A 14,155-nucleotide genomic window follows, 5' to 3' on the forward strand; every position below is an offset into this window, starting at 1 on the left:
GATTGAGGGGAGATATGACGAGGAAACTGTGGAGTGTGAGGGTGGTGAGAGCCTGGCCCAGGTTGCCCAGGGAAGCTGTGGCTGCCCCATCCCTGGCAGTGTTGAAGGGCAGGTTGGATGGGGCTTGGAGCAGCCTGGGCTGGTGGGAGGTGTCCCTGCCCATGCAGGGGGTGGGGTCTAGATGATCTTTCAGGTCCCTTCCAACCCAAACCATTCCATGATTCCATGACTTTCTTACCTGCTGCCTCCAACTGTTCACCAACACAGAGGTACCACCAAAGATGCTACAGTTGCCATTTCAAAACATAAGTAATTCAGATGAAATAACTCGATTTCTTATGGCTCCTGCCTCAGTCTTGCTGTGTTCAGGCACCCTCAATGTTTGCCATACACAGTTTATCTAAAGCAGACTGATTATTAAAGCTTTGAGTGCAGCTTTTCCAGGAGCAGTAGCTCTCATTACAAGGCAGGCTGCAACAACTCATCAATCTTAGGCAAAAGATAATTAATCAGCACCCAGAGCTATTTTTGCAAATACAAAGCCTGGTTGAAACAAACCAAAATGAGAGGAGGGAGGGAGGGGAAACATGACAGAGCTGTTGGCACTTGCCAACTCCTCTTGATTAAACTTATTTTCACCTCCAGGTGCATACCCAGGATGAGTTTAGTTAATTAAACCTGCCAGTCAACTCATTATGCATTCAATTTTAAAAAAATGCCTTGATTTTATGCAGCTGGCAGGCTGCACAGTGACAGGCCAGGTTGTTATAGTGCAGAAGTTCTAATGGTGAAGGGAGAAGAAATGCTACAAATATATGGCTAAGTGAGATATTTGCTAATTGGACATCCTCGTGGTGTTTTGTCTTTTTTGGTTTTGGAGGCTGTAAGGGATGGGGGTGTTTGTCAGACACACAGTGGAGCTGTGCAAAGGGAAGGGGAGGCAGAGAGAGGCAAAGTGTGCTCATCTCCTTTGGAAAGCCATCTAGATGCTCAGAATATTCATGCCAGACTCTGGCAAGGTTAAGAGATGAGGAGAGTGGCACCTGGATGCTCTGCTGATGAATGCTGTGGGAATAGATCAGGCAGAGGCCCTGAAGCTTCTATGGAATGGTGGGGGTTTAATTGAGATGAAAGAAAGCCCTTCTTCTTTAGGCATCACACTGGGAGTCAGCAGATCTGGAGGCAGACCCTGGCTCTGCTCCAAACTCCTTGCGTGACCTTGAAGAAATCCCAGAGGACCATCCTTTAAAGGTATTTACAGTTAGATCTTTCAAGTGGCAACCTTAGCCACCTCTGTGCTCCTCATCTGCCCACCAGTAACTGAAGGCTGTTGCTTCTGCTGTGCCTGCCACTCTCTGAGCTCTCCATCTTCAACTTCCCAAGAACAGACAGTGTCTCTTGTGTTATCCTGCAAGAAAACCTGTTACAATGAATCTCCCATCTGAGATGGCAGACTGGATGAAATTCTCCAGCATTTCTGACAAAAGGATTGGTGGTTGCAGGCAACACTTTTACAGTGACCTCACACTGACATTTCTAAGTCTTTTTCACCCTGGCCACAAACATGAGAAAGGGCCTATGACAGAGGTGACCCATCTGTGGGGTTGGAAGCAGAGAATTCATTTCCTTTCCATTTTTTTTTCTGTTGTTTCCTTCTAGTTTGCAGCCTTTCAGCCTAGCTGCTTGTCCAGACCAGATGTACACTATTCCAGGACTGGGTTAATGGCACCTCTCTACCTCCAACCAAGACCTAACACTGTTATTTCAGTTCCCTATTCCTTTAAGCAATAATTAAAAATACCACCCTTAGCACAGGTCATTGTCAGCAAATTGCTGCTTCTTGGAGATGAGAAGGCAGAGACTTAAGCAGCAAGGAAAGATTAACATAACCAGAACAAATTCAGAGTTACTGCACTTTATAATGGTAAGTCCTCATTCCTCTGGCTCTCTCCTACTTAAAACACTTTTATTACCCTTATGGTGTATTGTGTCCAATACTTAACCAGATTAAAATATGTCTGAAAGAAGACTATCTGGTTTAGTGTTTAGAGTAAATTAAATAATAATTGTTCCCTTATCACTCTGACTTTTTATCCAAGAACTGTAATAATATTTTACATGTATTAAATTAAGACTCCATCTATAGAAGGTAGGAAATAGTCCCACTTGGTGGAATCAAGAGAGAAAGAATCAGCCACTGTACATTATAGTACAGCTTCTAGCCACTCTGGAAATATGCCTGATTTGCAAGTGGAGCTGAATCCTTAGCAGAGCAGCTTTGGAAAGCACACAACTGAGCTTCAGTTCTGTTTTCAGAAGTGTCCCAAGCCCCTGCAGTTCATATTACTCTCCAGTGACACTGAGGTCCTGAACATGCTTTTGGAAGTGAAGCTGCACTCCTAAGCCACAGCCTCAGCCCCTACAGCACACTGACATCCATCTGAAATGGGCAGTGATAGGACAAGGGATGATGGTTTTCAACTGAAAGAGGGGAGATTTAGGTTAGATATCAGGAAGGGTCCCTCATTCACCATGAGGGTAGCAAGACATTGGAACAGGTTGCCCAGGGAAGCTGTGGCTGCCCCATCCCTGGCAGTGTTGAAGGGCAGGTTGGATGGGGCTTGGAGCAACCTGGGCTGGTGGGAGGTGTCCCTGCCCATGCAGAGGGTTGGATCTAGATGATCTTGAAGGTCCCTTCCAACCTTCACCATTCTGTGATTATTCAATTCTATGAAAACCCTCTACCAATGCTCAAGCCAGATGGCCCTTTAGTACAGACCAACCTCTTCAGCCCAGCAGCTAAACCTGGTAATGAAATTTCTTGCAAGGAATATCCTTCTCTCTGCTGAGGTCTGCAAATGAATTTCTGCCTCCTGGCAGATGGCAGAGCTGCCACACAATTCATATCTTGGCACTGCTACAGGCTGACCCTGCCAGGGCTTTTCTGGAGCACAAGATCATGATGAGATTCATGAAGAAGCTTGGAGGGACTCAATGACACTCAGGAAGATGGGTGGGAGCCTTCAGGTCTCTCCTGTCAGTTCCATAATGATATTGGAAAATACCAAATGATGTTGAGGTCAGGTAACATAATTCAAACATCAAGCACACTTATGGCATCCCCAGGAAAGCAAGGTTCATTTTGTGCCAGCATTTCAATCCTTTACCCTGCATGCAAGTGAATTTGCCTCACAATTTTAAAAACTATTTTATTCTTATTTATTCTCACAAATGTCAAGAGCAGCCTCATTGCACACTGGAGGGTCCTCCTGCACCATTTAAAACTGCAACTTGAATAAGCCTTTAACATTAGCTTTTTAAAAGAGGAACCTTCTCCAAGTGAGAAATGGCTCTTCTGGAAAAGGGATACGAAAGGGGAAACAACCCCCTGACCCATTAGGTGAGGGAGAACAACCTGCAGCACTGACACACAGAATCACAGAGGGGTGGGGGTTGGAAGGGACCTCTGGAGATCATCTAGTCCAACCCCCCTGCCAGAGCAGGATCCCCTAGAGCAGATCCCACAGGAACACGGCCAGGTTGGGAATGTCTCCAGGGATGTACAGATCTGAGTGTCACCACCCCAGCAAGGTTACAGCCAGAGCCACCAAGCATTTGTCATCTGAATCCCTTGATTAAAAATTCCCCCAGCCAAACATATTTGGTTTCAAAAGAACATGTTTTATATTCCCTAAGTTTTGTTCTTTCCCACTTCTAAATACCCATCCTTTTAGCCCCATCCCCTCACCTAGAAAATCCTGATGTTTTCTAAGCTGCTCTTTTTGTAATCTCATTCTGCAAAAAATAATGTGCCCTATTCACTCACTGCTTCCTTTCAATCACTAATGCTTGAGTTATTTCTCTGTGTGAGAGCTCCTTCTGTGCATTTAACATGTCACAAGTACTTGCTGATACTTGTATGAAGCACAGAAGCCAGAAGGCAAAGGTAAAACTGGGGACTGAGAGCTGCATTAAATAAATTGAACGCTGGAATTAAAAGTATTCCATGAAATTCCAGGCTCAATACATCATGTACCCACTAGATGGGGCAAAAAGCTACAGTCTGCTTTTTAAAAAAGCTCTTCATGTGCTCGTTGCAGTTTCTCATAGCCTGTAGAACTAGGGAGAAGTCCAGGGCAGAAAGAGCTTTGGGTGCTAAACTCCTTTTTTCAGTTCCAAAACTGCCCCAGCTCCTGTGTTCCCACCTTCCCCATGGACACACTGACATGCCAGGCCTGAATAACCACAGCCAGGGATTAAATAACTGAGCCAAACTTAGCAACAGGCTCCTCTGATGATGTTGGTGTGCAGGGAGCTCCATCCAACCCCACGCAGACCCTCAGCACCAAAGAATCTCAGAAGGAAATGAAAGGACCTCAACTCTTCCCGTGCCAAAATTTTCCCTCCTGCATAAACATCTTAAGTAGCTTAATGCTCCAAACCATTTGCTAAGCTTGGACTGTTGCCTTCATTTTAAGGCCCTGCTGCTCTGGTCATCTGAGAACCTTGGTCCAGACAGAGTGGGCGGTAGGAGGTGTTTTAGAATCCCAGAATGGCAGGTTGGAAGGAACCTCAAGGATCATCTGGTCCAACCCTTCCAGGCACTACTCCAGTTTGCATGAGGTGGCTCAGCTCCCTGTCAAGCTGAGACTTCAAACTGTCCAATGTGGGGGAATCCACCACTTCCCTGGGGAGACTATTCCAATGTCTGACTGTCTTCATGGTGACAAATTTACTTCTTGTGTCCAATTGGAATCTCCCCAGGAGCAACTTGTGCCCATGACCCCTTGTCTTTTCCATGTGACTCCTAAATAGGGATTTTCCATCTTCTTGGCAGCCCCCCTGTAAGTACTGGAATGTGGTGATAAGGTCTCCCCTGAGCCTTCTCTTCTTCAGGCTGAACAAACCCAGTTTTCTCAGCCTCTCCTGATGTCCCTGACAGGGGAATCGGGACATCTGCTTTATAAACAACTGCTCTGGGAGCTGTTTCTCCCCTTTCAGCATCAGTATTTGCCTCTCACAAAGTGAGCATCATATTCTAGTTAGAGGGATTTCAGGCACAGCAGAGGAACCAGTTACAAATATTCACTAGTGCTGCACTAACAAGCTGCCAGAGTAACCAAAGTCCTCCAGCTTTTAGGCTTCTATGATGCAGGAACACAGCAATGTTAGCAAATATTGCAGAATCCTGATCCAAAGTCATCAAAAATTAGTAAGAATTCCAAAGAAGCTTCCACTGATCTCCCATGGGCCACCCAGAAGGCAGCTCTGCTGACACACTGGGAGAATCCTTTTCCAAAAGCTTCCTCAAAAACACTTGGAGGACTCAATTCAGATATCAGGTAGGTTTTACAGGCTGAAATGCCACTACTAGTTGCACCATAATCCCAATAATCCCACCATCCCATACCAGTAGCTTGTTCAGCACCAAGGCTTTCCATGCATATTCATCCCAAATCTCTGCTCCTAGGAATTCCTGGAGTGGGCATTAGAGCCCAGTCTGCAAGTAACAAAACAATGGCAGAATTCTCTATAACCACATGCCACAAATGAGCTTTCTAACCACCACAATCTCCTCTCCAGAGGAAAGGCCATCAACCCACACCCAGGATTACCAGCTGATGAATTAAAATTGCCCACCTCAAAAGGCTTCTTCTCTTCTTTGTGCTTTAACGAGACCAGGTTAAAAGAAATGAACCAAAAACCTGGTGAAGCTCCACAAACAACAAATAAGCACAACTCAGTTTGCTGTGAACTTCCACTCTTGAAGGCAGGAAGATCTGATTTACCAAACCAGTTGATCTTTTCATGTAGGTCTTTTTATAGCTCTGGTCTCTGCTGGTGCCTGATGGCCCATTTCCTGTTACTCTGCCACCTGTTCAAAACACAAATGAACATTTTGGCTTCCTTCGAGTTGGCTGGTGCCTTGTGACTTCCAACAGACTTCTCCAAAGTGACCCAAGCACACAGAAAAGCCTGATTCTGCCCCCAAAATGGAGTGAGTTGCCTCGCTGCGATCCTGCTCGGCTCCCTGTGGACATGCAGCTGCTCCTGGTCAGAAGTGCACTCAGGTTTTAACAGGGATCAGTTTGAAGCAGGGGATAAGAGATCTTCAGCCCAAAACCCAGCAGGAGCAGCAAGCAGACTGAACAGACTCCCAGACTGAATCAGAGCATGGATGAATGAAGGAAGGAAGGCAGTTAATTTAGTTTGCCTTGCCTGTGGGCTCAGCCTGGCTTAGGTTTCTTATTTCTCTGCTGAAAGCTCTCATCTACCTCCAAGGATGACAATTCACCCCTAACAAGCCACAACCCTTTCTCCACCACCACCAAAGCCCCTTGCAGTGCTCAGAGAGGCAGCACGTGGCTCAGGATCCCATACTAGCTAAGCACACTAATGCAGTCCCATTAAAGGTCTCATGTCATGTCTGAAAACCTCATCTTCAATCACACACTTGGCCTGCAGCTCCTGCACCTCCATTCATTTCCCCCCTCCTTGTTTTGTAATAAATAATTGCCAGGCTTTCAAGGAGGAGGATAAATGGAAACAAGTCATTTGAGGCCTGCATTAAAATCAAGTGCTCTCATCTCTCTGTACCTGACCTTCTGGAAACTTCCTCCTCAGCCCTGCTGCAAATCAATAGCAGAGAGCAACGTGGTGCACACTCCACAGCACCAAGGAAACCTACTTGGTGTGGGGTGAAAAGAAAAAGTCCTTCCAGAAATGTCCTAGGGGAACTTCTGCTGATCAGGTAACTGCATCTCACCCACAGAGACAGAGAAATTTCAGCAGAGCAACTCCCAGGCATGATTGGGAAATATTTCTATACAATATTCAGTGTGAGAAATCCATTTCAGGGTAGTTAAGTAAGAGAAGCTGATTCCCAACTCATGTGTCTGCCTTCCTTATGGTGTCAAATCCAGAGCTGAGGGGGGAAGACAGGCATCTGTCTGTATATATCTGGTCCTGTGTGCCCCATCTGCTACCCAATGTTGTCTTTGGATTCATCAGGGTTTTTGGATGTGTCAAAAAAGTACCCAAATATTGTGCAGAAGGCAGAGAAATCTTTCTGAAGCAAAGCAGGATTCCCACATAAGCTGTGGTGGCTTCTCCCTTTGAAATACCTCTGTGGGAACACTGGTGGGCTGAGACTAACCCCTGGGAAACAGCTTAGGAACAGCAAAACCAGGGAACAAAACACCTTTAGTCACACTGTAATGAAGCAGCTCCAACCTCCTTCTTCATCCTGGTGGGAAATAATTGACTGGAGTCACTGTAGCTCTGAGGTTTTCACAACTATCTGATTTTTCTTTAAAGCAAAAATGAGAAAAATGTGCTGAAGCGACTGCTGGTAGAAGAACTCATTGCTTCCCCTCTTGCCTTAAAAAATACAGGGTATACAATCATATTGCAGACTTAGCAGCTCTGGAACCAGACCCTGATTTTGCCACTCTTTGCAGGCTGGTTTAAACTCTCTGGTCCAGAGTAGGAAAGGACAGGCAGGACCTTGGGAGAAATCAGTGTTGCCTTACATGGGCCAGGCTGCCCAGAGAGGCTGTGGAGTCTCCTTCTCTGGAGACATTCAAACCCCCCTGGCCACGTTCCTGTGTGATGTGCTCTGGGTGCCCCTGCTCTGGCAGGGGGAGCTTTCCAGGTCCCTTCCAGCCCCTGGGATTCTGTGATTCTGTGACATGAACTTTTCTTTCATAAAAAGAGTCAAAATGTCACTGTCCCAGGGCAACTCCTCATGTTCTGACCTCAGCCATATGGTGTACAAGCTGGTCAGAATAATTTCCCAGGATCCCAGATCAGTTTGGGTTGGAAAGGACCTTTGAGATCATTAGATCCAACCCCCTGCATGGGCAGGGACACCTCCCAGCAGCCCAGGCTGCTCCAAGCCCCATCCAACCTGCCCTTCAACACTGCCAGGGATGGGGCAGCCACAGCTTCCCTGGGCACCCTGGGCCAGGCTCTCACCACCCTCACACTCCACAATTCCCTCCTCATGTCTCACCTCAATCTCCCTCTCCCAGTTTTCATCCCTGCCCCCTTGTCCTCTCCTTCCCTGCCCTTGTCCCAAGCCCCTCCCCAGCTTTCCTTGAACACTTCCAGGGATATTTCATGCTATGTTCAGAGCCTCAGGTGGAAACAAAAAAGCAATCGAAAATGACACGGGGGATGCTTGAATTATTCCTGCAACTCTTAGGAAAGGAGAAAATCTCAGAAGGGTCAGAAGAGCTGCTCACCATTCCCCAGGGGCTGGGGGAACACTTTGGAGGAGTGGGAGGCTGGTGTGTGTGCCTGGCAAGCAGGGAGAGAGGAAATCCAGTATAATCAGCAAACACAAGAGGGAAGTGCAGCACCAAAATCCAACCCGGCGAGGAGAAGGAGCAACAGGCTTTTGTGCACAACGGTACAAAAGCCGGGAGGGTTTTGTGGCAGAAACTTTTGCCCCCTCCCCTCGTCCTGCTGCCTGGAGCCATGAAAAAAATCTCAGTTACTTCCCATGGCTTCAAGGCAGCCATTTCAGTGAGTGCAGTGAGAGTTGCCTTGTAGCCATTGTCTCCAACTACTTAATAGGGATAATTTGCAATTATCCACCTTTTTCCTTTATCTTCAACGATTTCACCTACCACCATTTGACAGAATGCCTCTAAAAAGATGTTACTAGAGCCCAGGAATCTGAATCCAGTCACTTAGGACTTTATCTTCAGTATTTCAGAGGCTGAGATGGAAAATCCCACCACTTTTGGTGCAGACTGGGAGTTTTCAGACTGAACTTTGAACACAGCCACGACAATTCTCCCATCTTCCTGATGCTGCAGGATGATTCCAAACCCCTTTGTCCAACAAAATCTTATCATATTTTTGCTTGTTGATATTTTTACGTTGCTAACAGCAGCTTGGAGCTCAGTTGTAGCTACTCCAGGCTTGCTTTTAGCCCAGCCTGACTCCAAGGATCCCAGCAGGGCCACGGGCCATTGACACAGATCCCAGGGAAATAGGAACCCAGGTCAGAAGTAGGAAGCTCAAATCATTCACCCAGACTTTGTGGTCTTTAAAATGAGACATATACAGTGTGGAAACTTTCCCCAGAGTGAAACAGAATGAGAAACAGATGGGAAATTATTTGCAAACAGGAACTCTTTTCTTTCCTTGTTTGCTTGCCCTGGTTCGTTTACCCCTCCAAATCCTAACAAGAAGCACCAGTAGGATAACAGGACTGCAAAGTACTTCATCCTAGCAGTGCTGGATAAACAAAACTCCAAAGCAACACATTTATTTTTATGTGAAGTGTTGGTTAAGGCATCAAGTCTTACCTTGGGCCCCAGCCCAGCAGACATGCATGGACTTAATTTCACTGCTGGGACTACCAGGGGGTTGTGCTGAGCAGTGAAGTGAAACATGTGTGAAGATTTCTAGGACTAACCAGTAAATCTAAATTATTCCATTTGCAGCTGACAAGAGCAAGGTTTATGCTAAGTATCATTAGTGGAGATTAGAGTTTTGACTGAGCCTGTTTCATTTGCAGGCAGATAAAGACAGTAGCAGCTGATATCAAAGCACCATGTAAATTTATGCCCCAAGTGTGAATGTGACATTTTAGTAAATGATTGCAAAGAGTTACACATGGAGCCACACATGGTGGAATTTAATTCTCAGAGAACAGCCTCTACTTTGAGCCATTCATGTAATGAAGCTTTAACTCTGGAATGAATTGCAAACCCTTGCAGCTGAAGCAGGAGGTTGGCTGATGTCCCTTCATCCTGAAACCACATCTCTAAGTTCCTCTCAAGCTACATGGATGTATCGACAGCAAACGTGCATGTAAAACAATCCTCTTCTGCAATAAAAATGTGTGTAATTAAAGTGCTGCTTTCCAGATAAAATTCTTATCATAAACATCAAAAATTGGTCTCTCGTGCTTCTAATCATATTTGATGACTACACCAGAAATACTTCTTCAGGTTTTGCTTCTGCCAACCTTTCCTGCTTTATTGCTGGGTTATTGTTTCTATTTCAAGCAACATTGGGAGACTTGATTAATCATTTTCACTTTCACTTGTAAGCACTTTCACTCTCTTCTCCATTCAAAGCCTGCTGCTGTATCCAAAGAGGGGAAAGTTAGAAAGCAAAAGGAACCAAAGAAAAATGAGAAAAGGAACTAGAGCAAACCTTAGTGTCACTCAACTGCTTTTAGCTCATTATTGCCTGTCTTGGAGACTGAATCAACCCACCAACCTTCGTATCTTTTCCAACAATTCTACAAAAGAATTGGGAAGATTTCAAGTGACCATAAACACTCCCTTCCCTTCCTTTTCAATAATTGTTTTGTGGTTTTTTTTAATATGCATTTTTCCTGATAAGCTTCTGAGAAGGGCCCCACTAATGATACAGGGATAAAGCTAAACAAAAACAAAAAAGAATTGCAACAAAAACCAACGGACAAAAAGGCCTTTGCAGAAAATGCTGCAGACTCTGTACAACCTCTCTGGCAGATGAGTGTATTTTACTGTGTGTGGGAGGTGGGGAAATCCCAGCAGCTTTCTATTGTACCTCCTTATTTCTTGGCTCCTTCCCAAGCAAATAAATTCATACAAGTGTAGCAGAACCAGACATGAACACCAATAGATAAGGCAGCCAACGCTCAAGATGTTTCTTGCACATGGCCTGGAAGTTGGGAGCCTGTTCATCTTTTGTTTGCTCAACTGTTCTTCCTCCAGCAGAGCCCAGGATTACAGAGAGCAGAGCACGACAGGCTCACCCTGCTTCTGAAGCCCAGGGTAAGTGGATTTTATCCCCATATGCTAATTTTCCAGGGGCTTTACTTCCCTTTGAAAATCCCATCCATGTCACTGACCAGTCTGGCAGGCATTTTTCCCAGCACACTGGATGTGCACTTGGCCTGCCCTGCATTATTCAATTAAAAGGAATATTTGCTGCATGGAGCTATTTGCTGTATAGATGAAAGAACTGGGCACTGCTCAGGTTAAGGGAGGGGAAGGTCTGTCTTTGCAAAGCCTCAGCTACTCACTAGTCCTGTGTCAGAGCTTTGTTCAATTTTCAATGACCCATGAAAGGCCATTTTGCTGAGACTGCCAAACCAAGCTGCCATCCCTCCTGGCAGGCAAATTTTGCCCCAACATACATACCCTGAGTACCACCACCCCATGAGGCCACCAAATAAGAGAACTGGGCTCCAGCAAAGAGCTGGCACAGGAAATCACTTCCTAGGCACATCCAGCAAGAAAGCCAGGAGTTCTTCCTCACACAGAATCCCCTGTTGCCTTCTGACCAAAAATAGCTCCAAGCATTTGAAAATACATATGTTATTTCATTTTTCTTTTACACTGAGAACTGGGAATGAGAGGCAATCTGTGCTAGATGTCATCTAGATGTCATCTCCTACCCTCTGCTCCCAAAGTGCAATATCTGAAGGACACCTGATGGTCCTGCTCCACTCCACAGCTCTATGCACAAATGAAGGGATTATGATAAAATGCAAAGGGATTTTATTATTTTATTTTTTTTTTTATGTAATGAGGAAAGTGCACTCCAAATTTGAAGGAAATCCAAATGAGAAAAGCAAATTCTCCAGTGCCTGTGGCCAGCTTGGATCATCCGAGGCCCAAGCTCCAGCTGCTCTTGAATGAAGCCAATAGAGCTGTGACCAACCCTGGGCCCAAATCCACCCCCACACCTCCAGGTCTGCAGCAGAGTTTGGAGCTACAGCCTCAAGGAAATAAAAGCTGGAGATGGCTAAAAAAAATAATAAATAAATCCTCTGGTTCTTCTGGAATGCTCTGCAAACCCTGCTGAATCCCCCCAGAGCCCAAATCTGATGGCAGAGGTTTGAGGTGAGGTAGATACACTGAAGGGTGAGAAAAGTCCTTTCACAGACTTCTGGACAAAATACAGGATCCTGTTCTATAAAGCAGCTGCTCTTTCTATTTTTAAATACTCTGGAGGGACTCAAATATTGCAGTGATGAGAGAAGGGAAGGCTCATATAAGTACCTAGGCAGATGGATGCTTAGCAAAGGCAGGAAACTACCCCTGGGAGACAGAGCCACAAATCAATGCTCATTCCAACTCAAGTATCAAAGCCCAAACAGGTAAAATATCTGGAGAAAGGTGGTTTAGGATTTAAGACCAAGCTGCCATCAGGAATGCTGTTCTTCAACTTTCACCAGGTTGTTCCCAATGTGAGCAGAGGGGTGTTATGACCCAAAGCCCAAGCAGTCCCAAAGCACTGCCCACAGAGCCATCTCCAACCACCACCTAGGAAACAGGCTGAAGTTTGCTCAAGTTTCATTCCTCTCAACTTTGTAAAAACTCTTACCGATTTTGACTCAATTTTCATGCTGCTTTGAATCAAGTGTGAGGCAGCTGTTCATTTTTCTCAGTGATAAATCACCAGTTCTTGACATTTGGAAACTCAGGAAGGAAAAAAAAACAGGGTAAAAAGTGCTGAGGGTGGACTCTGTTTTAACTGTAATTATTCATCACATTGAGATGCTCAACCCCAAAGGCATTTTTGACACCACTTCAAGATGCAAGTAAATAAATGAAAGATGGACTTGCTGAAGCAAGTAACAAGGGCTGTAGCCCTCCTGCCTCCAGCTGCTGATGGGCTTAGAGTTGCCATGATTATCTCTGTATGTAAAATGGCTTAAGCATAGAATCAGGGAATGGTATGAGTTGGAAGGGACCTTCAAGATCATCCAGATCCAACCCCCTGCATGGGCAGGGACACCTCCCACCAGCCCAGGCTGCTCCAAGCCCCATCCAACCTGCCCTTCAACACTGCCAGGGATGGGGCAGCCACAGCTTCCCTGGGCAACCTGGGCCAGGCTCTCACCACCCTCACACTCCACAGTTCCCTCCTCATCTCTCACCTCAATCTCCCTCTTCCAGTTTTCATCCCTTCCCCCTTGTCCTCTCCCTCCCTGCCCTTGTCCCAAGCCCCTCCCCAGCTTTCCTGGAGCCCCTTCAGGCACTGGAAGCTGCTCTAAGGTCTCCCTGGAGCCTTCTCTTCTCCAGGCTGAACACCCCAACTCTCCCAGCCTGGCTCCAGAGCAGAGCTGCTCTAGCCTCTGAGCATCTTCATGACCTCCTCTGGACTCTCTCCCACAGCTCCATGTCATGCAAATCACTGCTCAGAGTTCAGGCAACAGGGATCTTGCAGTGTCCCTCATTGGTCAGTGTTTGCCTTATGGCAGCCTTCTTTTCTCCTTCCCTTGTCTGGGGACGGGAGGGAGAAGGGCCAGTCTTTCCCTTGCTGCTCCTACAAAAAGGAGGTGCTGGCCCAGGAGGAGCTCCACATCCTTTCCCTGTCCCTCCCTCCCCCCCAGGGCAACAACACAATTCAACTGGTAATAATTCAAAAGCAGAGTCTTGAACAAGGACTTTCTGAAAGCACTCGACCCCCTTTTTTGAAAAGAGGGAGGTTTGGAAGGAGGAAAGCAAAACCCCTGCTCTGTTTCCTGCTGTTGTGCTGCTTGTTTCAGAATATTTCCTTTGTTAGAGAGTCAACCCTTTGCATGTGAACACAAGGAGGTGGCATCAGGCAGGGAAGACAGCTAAATTTGGCTCCAAGTCCTTAGGAGCTTGACCTCTTCCTATTTCAGTATATAGCAACACTCCCACTCCCTGGCCAGTGGGGCATTTTTAAACACTCTCCCCACAATTAATTGTGCTGCATTGAAGGAAGTGATATAAATATTCCCCTAAGAATGCATTTTTCCTGGAGGAAAAGGGGTAATATTTGAGGTTTCTTTCACTCAGGAAAATAGTAGAAGAGCACAGAGAGCACAGACAAGCCTGTTGCTGCAGGAACTTGCACACTTGCCTGGCTTGAGGCACCTGGAAGCTGTTGCAGTGAAGTCAGGAAAGTGATTAGCAGGAATAAATTAAGCACAGAGAGAAATTTCCAGGCTCAGGCCAGCAGAGGGAAGGGCATGTTGAAAAAAAGAAAAAAGAAAAGGGAAAGGTGTTATGTGAAAATCTGGCTGCATTTTAAACCCAACTGCACATCCCAGATTTCCTTTCATAGATTTCATTCTTTTCACTAAAATGATTGATAATTTAGGGGACTGAAACAATGTTCTGGTGGTTTGCATTTTTAAAAATTTGCTTTCTACTTTTCTTTCCCT

Source organism: Chaetura pelagica, unplaced genomic scaffold (genome assembly GCF_000747805.2).
Source record: "Chaetura pelagica isolate M959 unplaced genomic scaffold, ChaPel_1.0 scaffold583, whole genome shotgun sequence".
NCBI classification, from domain to species: domain Eukaryota; kingdom Metazoa; phylum Chordata; class Aves; order Apodiformes; family Apodidae; genus Chaetura; species Chaetura pelagica.